Source organism: Podarcis pityusensis, assembly GCF_964106645.2.
Source record: "Podarcis pityusensis genome assembly, chromosome: 5".
Taxonomy (NCBI): Eukaryota; Metazoa; Chordata; class Lepidosauria; order Squamata; family Lacertidae; genus Podarcis; species Podarcis pityusensis.
The window spans coordinates 64540357-64547500 of NC_138032.1; the positions used below are offsets into that span (position 1 = coordinate 64540357).

The following is a 7144-nucleotide window of genomic DNA, read 5'->3' on the forward strand; positions in this document are numbered from 1 at the left end:
TGCCGATTGCATGGTCGGCGGTTCGAATCCCCGCGGCGGGGTGCGCTCCCGTCGTTCGGTCCCAGCGCCTGCCAACCTAGCAGTTCAAAAGCACCCCCGGGTGCAAGTAGATAAATAGGGACCGCTTACCAGCGGGAAGGTAAACGGCGTTCCGTGTGCTGCGCTGGCTCGCCAGATGCAGCTTGTCACGCTGGCCACGTGACCCGGAAGTGTCTGCGGACAGCGCTGGCTCCCGGCCTATAGAGTGAGATGAGTGCACAACCCTAGAGTCTGGCAAGACTGGCCCGTACGGGCAGGGGTACCTTTACCTTTAGCTTTACCCTTAAAGGTACCCCTGACCGTTAGGTCTAGTCGCAGACGACTCTGGGTTTGCGGCACTCATCTCACTCTATAGGCCAAGGGAGCCGGTGTTTGTCCGCAGACAGCTTCCGGGTCATGTGGCCAGCATGATTAAGCCACTTTTGGTGAACCAGAGCAGCTCAGGGAAACACCGTTTACCTTCCCACCGGAGTGGTACCTATTTATCTACTTGCACGTTTTGATGTGCTTTCGAACTGCTAGGTCGGGAGGAGCTGGGACTGAGCAATGGGAGCTCACCCCATCGTGGGGATTCAAACCGCTGTCCTTGTGATCAGCAAGTCTAAACCACAGAGCCACCCGCGTCCCTATTATTTTAATAAGGGTCTTGTAAATATTATTAATTTACAAGGCCCTTAACAACAAGGATAACTTAAGGACTACCTGGTCCCTAACATTCAAGCCCAATCACTGAGGACTTCAGGGAGCCTCTGTTAGTGGTTCCTCATGACTCACATGCACGATTCCTTTCCAACGCAAGACATGCATTCAGTATTGTGGGCCACATTCCGTGGAACTCCCTCCCAGCTAAGATTAGGCAGGCTGCCTCCCTGTTGAGCTTCAGGTGCTTGTGGTGCGAGGACCCGACCCCCGCGAAGTAAAATGAAGACACAGGGACACGTGATATAAGGTTAATGGGCTAGAAAAGGCCACAACTTTATTGATTACAGCAATGAAAAGGTATTGGCTTAGGCATTGGATCACAAAACAAGTGGGTTTATTCACCAGGGGGTCAACACCTGTTGATGCTAATCCAACTATAGGCTCACCCCTGATGTCACCGAGGGTCGTGCCATGGCCTCCCGCCAAGCAGGCTTCGGACGGAATACACGACCGCCAGATTCCTTTAACGGAATACCCCTATAAATTGAAGGCATAGGCGATGGCCACACCTAGCACTTCGACAAACCACAACACATTATTCCAATGCCTAACCGCCACCCGAGCTAAAGGCTCGCCGCCAATACCTTCAAAGCTGCAACCAATCCCAGATGCTTTTGCTGACACTAAGTAACCAAATGTCGTTCCCCAGATCCGATAAGTGGACGCCGTCATTCCGGTATAAAGCTTGGTCGCCGATCCGGATACGGTCATGATAAATGACTCGGCCATACATAGAGCGCACCCAACGGGCTACCGCCCGAATTACGAGTTTCCTGGTTCTTTCAATGGCCATACAGCTTTGCGCACCGCGCCAAACAGTTCGTTTCAAGAAGGAGGACCAGAACACTGTTGTTCTGGGACACAAGGCTGCAAATGCATTCAAGTCTCTTTTTATGCTCCACAACAAGTCCACACTCCTTCTGTTAGCGAGGTCATTCTCCCCCAAATGAATTACAAGGATGTCGGGAGGGCCGAACTTGGCTACTTTCTCCCACAGCAATGGCATAAGCTCCTCCCAACGCATGCCTCTTCTCGAAAGCCAGGAAACTCGAACACCATGTGGAAGGCCAAGATTGTATGCAAGGCCGCAGCTCACCGCTCGTACGCGGGCCCAATGAACTATACTGTGGCCGCAAATCCACACGCTTCTCCTGAGCATAGCTGGGGGTAAAAGACAGAAAAGAAAAGGCAGATAAGTAGGGTAAAGCTGCAGGTCACATATTAGACTTATAAGCACTGGAGTTCCACCGGCCCATTTCTTTGATCCTGTCCGCCGGTAGCCCCAGGTGCGCGGCCGTGGTTGCGGCGCCCATCCTAAATGAGTGCGTGGCGTACTCCTGGGAGGATAGACCACAAGCCTTAATAGCCTTGCGAAGTACTCTGGTGAATTGGTGCCTCAACAAGGGTGACCCATCTTCATGGACCAGAAACAGACCCGGGCCGGGCGGTCTGAGGTAGAGGTACCGCCTAGTGTCCTCTACCGGGCATGGGCCCTGCTGTGCCGACGCCGTGAGCTTAACTAGGACACCCTTACCAGCCTGATCAGTCTTGGACTGACGTATATCCACTGTCACATTAGAATCGGACAACTGCACGTCCTTGCACAGGAGGCCGCGTGTTGAACCTTGTGCACTAACTTCAAACACCACCTCACCAACTCTAAGCGCGCCAAAAAGGCGATAGCGTATGCTGCGGAAAAGAGACGTGTTTCGAACCTGCACCAGCAAATTGACCTGAGTTTTATGCGTATCTGTGATAACCCGTAAGAATTGGCTTATGGCCCTCGGCCCTGTGAGGTTGTAACCTGCCCCAACCCTCAATGGCTCTATGGATCAAGAAGTCGCTACCCGGGTCATGAGCAAATGTAGCTTTTGAAAAGAAGCTGATGGCAGCTACGAGAATCTTTAAGGTTTTAGGAGCACGTCCCAGATCATCGAGATGGGAAAGGTACTGCAAGACATCGTCAGTGGTAGGAGGTACGTCATGTGAGAGCCCAGATAACCCAGACCTGGAACCAAGGAAATCACACCAGGCCTTCTTGTAGGACCTGAGAGTGGAGGGTGCCATGGATGCCAATACTCCCTGTATCACTTTGCGTCTCCCACATTCCACAGGCGCTCCGGAAAGGGTTCGGGCAACAGTTGTGCTCCAGGTGCAAGCAACCGGAAGCGAGGTATCTGAAATCGAGACAAGGCATCGGCAATGTCATTATTGGCTCTGGGTACGAATTTGGCTGAAAATATTATGTTGAACTCAAGGCACCGGAGGACGAACGCCCGCAGAAGGGAGGAGATCCTCTCAGACCGAGATGACTGCCTGGCTAGAATGTTCATGACCGCCAGGTTGTCGGAAGCACACGCGGTGATCTCGAAAATCTTCCGTCCAGATGTGAACGGCCACCACTATTGGAAAGAACTCAAGAAAGGTGAGATCCAACGTGATGGCCTGACCTTGCCATGCCGTCGGCCATCGTAGTGCACACCAGCGCCCCTTGAAGTACAAGCCAAAGCCTAAGGACCCAGCCGCATCCAATTGGACCTGGAAGTCTGATGACAGATTCAAGACATCCTGCCATAGAGATACCCCATTGTAGATCTCCAGACAAGTCGCCACACCTCCAGATCTGCCTTGACCGACCTGGGGAGGCGGACCCTGTTGTGCGGGTGTCTAAGACCACTGACAGCCTGGCTAGGCGGGCACGCGCATTGGAGTGGACCTGGAAATCAGAGGCCAAATTAAGGATTTCCAGCCATAGGGAGACTCCGTTGTAGTGTTCCAGAAATCTGATCCCCATCTCACAATCCGCCTTGACCGACTTGATAAGTCTTACTCTATGGTGCGGATGCTTGAGGCCCGCTGACAACCTGGCTAAGGGTGAGCGAAATGGGCGGCCTGGTGAAACTACTCTACATGCGAAGTTGAAATGATCTAGCAAGGACTGGACCTGTCTAAGAGCGACTTCATTATTATTATTATTATTATTATTATTTCGGGAAGGGTTTGACAAATAGTTTCGTTAAGGGCAACTATTTTCCCCACTGGCAGGCGGGCGGATTGAGCTGCTGTGTCAAGCTCTATACCCAGGCAAGTAAGATGCGTTGAGGGTCCGCCTTATCTGAGGGGAACTCCCAGCTCCTGGGCCAAAGCTGAGAAGGCCTCCAGAAGGGAGGCACATTCGCCAGTATTGGGTTTCCCAATGAGTAGAAAAGTCACCGAGGTAACGTGTCGCCCCAGGTGAGTTGGTTCTGTAGCGCAAGGCCCAGTCCCAACAAGTGCTAAATGTCTCAAAGGCCAAGCCGGCTGCAGAACAACCCATCGGCATAGCCTTGACAATGTAATATTTCCCTTGAAATTTGAATCCCAGCAAATGAGAGTCATTGGGATGAACTGGCAATAGACAGAAGGCTGACTATGTCACATTTTGCTAAGAGTGCCTCGTAACCAAAATTCCGGATAAGTCTTAGTGCCCGATCGAAGAATTCAATCGAAGAATGCGGAGAGGAGGGAGCTGGTGGGAGGTGCACCCGGATATGAACCAGGGACCTCTTGATGTGCAGTCAAATGCTCTACCACTGAGCTATACCCCCTTATTGTTGTTGTTATCGTTCTATTATTATTTATCTGTTATTTATCCATTTATTGTTATTATTATTTATTATTGTTGTTATTTATTAAAATCTAATCCAGTATTATTTGTTCAATCAATTACCACTGTAAGTAGAATTAATTACTGATACTATCAATTGTCTACCGTAACTGACGATAATATGAAATAATTATTCATTATAGGGGATTGATCGGGAAAAACGCTGCTCATAATCATCAATGAACGATCTAAATGCATTTAGGCAGTGTGAAATAGTTTTGGGGTTATTATCCCGTCCATGTGGCACCCCCGATGAATTACGGCTATATGCACCCATGCAGCCTGAGGTGTGAGTAGATTCTGTTGCAGAGCGCTTCCTCTTAGGCGCCATGGATAACATGCTAAAGCTACTCCCACAAACATGTGCCACCGCTTACAAGCGGTTGTACAGGGATGTGTTATTGATTCTGAAACAAATATACTAATTAATGATTGCTTTACTTAAAACAATGATTCTCAAGCATTCAGTTAAATGTTTAATTGTTTATCCCATTAGTATGTGCTTCCGTGTGTTATTTATTACTCTCTCTATATATATTAATATTTATTATTATTATTATTTATTCTTTTTTTTAATTTTTCTTAAAAATTAAGATGCTTCCTACTTCATATTATAATATCTCATTCAATCCCCTGCAACGCAGAATATACCGGGGTCCCATACGGGGATCAAACCAGCAACCTTAGCATTATCGGCCCCATGCTCTAACCAGTTGAGTTATCCAGGCTCTCTAGAATTGTGTGGGACCCCGAGGGTCATTTAGTCCAACCCCTTGCAAAGCAGGAATATATAATTGTTCCATACAGGGATTAAACCTGCAACCTTGGCGTTATTGTCACCACGCTCTAACCAACTGTGGGTTCCGAAATATATGTAAATTATTTGTTATTAATGAATTTTTTTTTATTTATTTTTTTAATGTTATTTGTTTATTTATATATTTATCTATGGATTTGTTTAATTAATTAATCAATTTAATCTTGGTATGTGACATCATTCCACTTATTCTCTTTTATTATTATTAATGTATATTTATCATTATTTATTTATTATAATAATTTTTCAATAAATAAATAAATAAATAAATTACATCCACTTATTTTATTTATTATTAGTCGTATTTTATTCTATTATTTATCTATTCATTTTTATTTATTTATTTGTTGTTGTTATTATTCTATTATTTATTGTTATTGTTATTTATTACAATCTATTCCAGTATTATTTGTTCAAATAATTACCACTGTATGTAGAATTAATTGATGATGCTATTAATTGTCTACCATAACTAATGATGATATGAAATAATTATTCTTCACTTGACTGTTTGGTTTGTATTTGCCTATAAATTTATTTATTTGCCACCAAGCAAAGGGTCAGGCAGATAGACACAGCTAAATAACACACAAGCATATAGGGATGGAACAATGGGCGGCCCCCACACTGCAATCAAATGGAAATATCCCTTTAACTAACAGTTTGAAAAACATAAGGTTATGCTGGAGGCCCCAGCAGAAGGAAAATGCTGCCAAGGACAATGTATCCTTGATTGGCCATCCGCCAGGTACCTGAATTAGCAATGTACCGCGAATGTACAATGTACAATGGGACAATGTACCACGAACTGCCTGTCTTTAAGCGACAATGTATCCTGCCTGGTAGTTATTATTATTAATTTTATTTATTTATTTTTGTTAATTATTAAATTATTATTATTATTATTTATTATTTTAAATTATTATTATTATTTTAATTAATTACTATTTGTTTAATCAGTAAATATATTGCTAATCATTGATTCACTAATTCTCAATAAATTATTACAATGTAATTAAAGTTACTATAAAGCCGCTATCAATTTACACTAGCTATTGCTACTGGTTAATTAGCACCCTATTGTGTCCAATAAACTGGTCAAATTCAGACTTTATTCAAGCATCTCAAATCAGTTAAAATAATATAAAATTAATGTAATCCCCAGTTAGTAAAATCTCAAGCCTCTTAAATTAGTCTCTAATCAATTACTGAATATGTTGCTGCAAATCGAATGGCTTGATCAAATTACCTGTTTGATATTTTAAAATAGATGTAAATAATATATTGCAGATATTAATTAGCAAATTGAGCCACCGCTGACCACTAGATATCAGATAGTAAGGAACCTGCCTCCACCAGGGGGCCTGCTTCAATTAATCTGCAATATATCTGGCAAACTGAATTTCAACAACTGCTGATACTATCAGCGATTATATTGATGTGACTCAATTGCTGTGAGCAATGGGCGGAGACGACTGTAGGTAAAGCAGCCCCGCCCGGAGACAAAGGGGACGCAAGGGGGTGGCAGTAAAGGTGTTACTAGAACAACAAAAGAGAACTGGTTCTGCAGCTAAAGCATAAGCTGCCTTCTGTAAGACCAGGAGGCTGTTAATTGCCCAGCTATTCGGAGCTTAAGGGAAAACAAAGCAACCCTGGCCGGTGATCAAAGGACAATGCGAGGGGAAGGGGAGTGGGGGGTGGAGGGTGAAGAATAATGGGGGTGTGACTGCGTCTCCCAAGTAACACAAATGCTGAAAGCAGCTAATATAACGATAAATGCCAGGCAAATAAAATCGCGTTCAACTAAGTAGTTCTTTGGATAGCACGTTCAACTAACAAAGACTTTGGACAAAATAATAATAATAATAATTTAAAAAAAAAAAAAAAAAATTCCTTCCAGTAGCACCTTAATGACCAGCTAAGTTAGTTCCTGGTATGAG

The 7144-nt window shown here is 44.6% G+C and overlaps 1 long non-coding RNA gene across 1 annotated transcript; it reads right to left on the bottom strand.

Annotated features, from left to right (window-relative positions):
• Window positions 1-984: 984 nt before the first annotated feature.
• LOC308476777 lies at window positions 985-3344 on the bottom strand. Its single transcript, XR_013986085.1, has 2 exons — window positions 3016-3344; window positions 985-2918 (listed from the first exon to the last, which is right to left on the bottom strand). It is a non-coding gene; the product is annotated as an uncharacterized lncRNA (long non-coding RNA).
• Between the last annotated feature and the right edge of the window lie 3800 nt (window positions 3345-7144).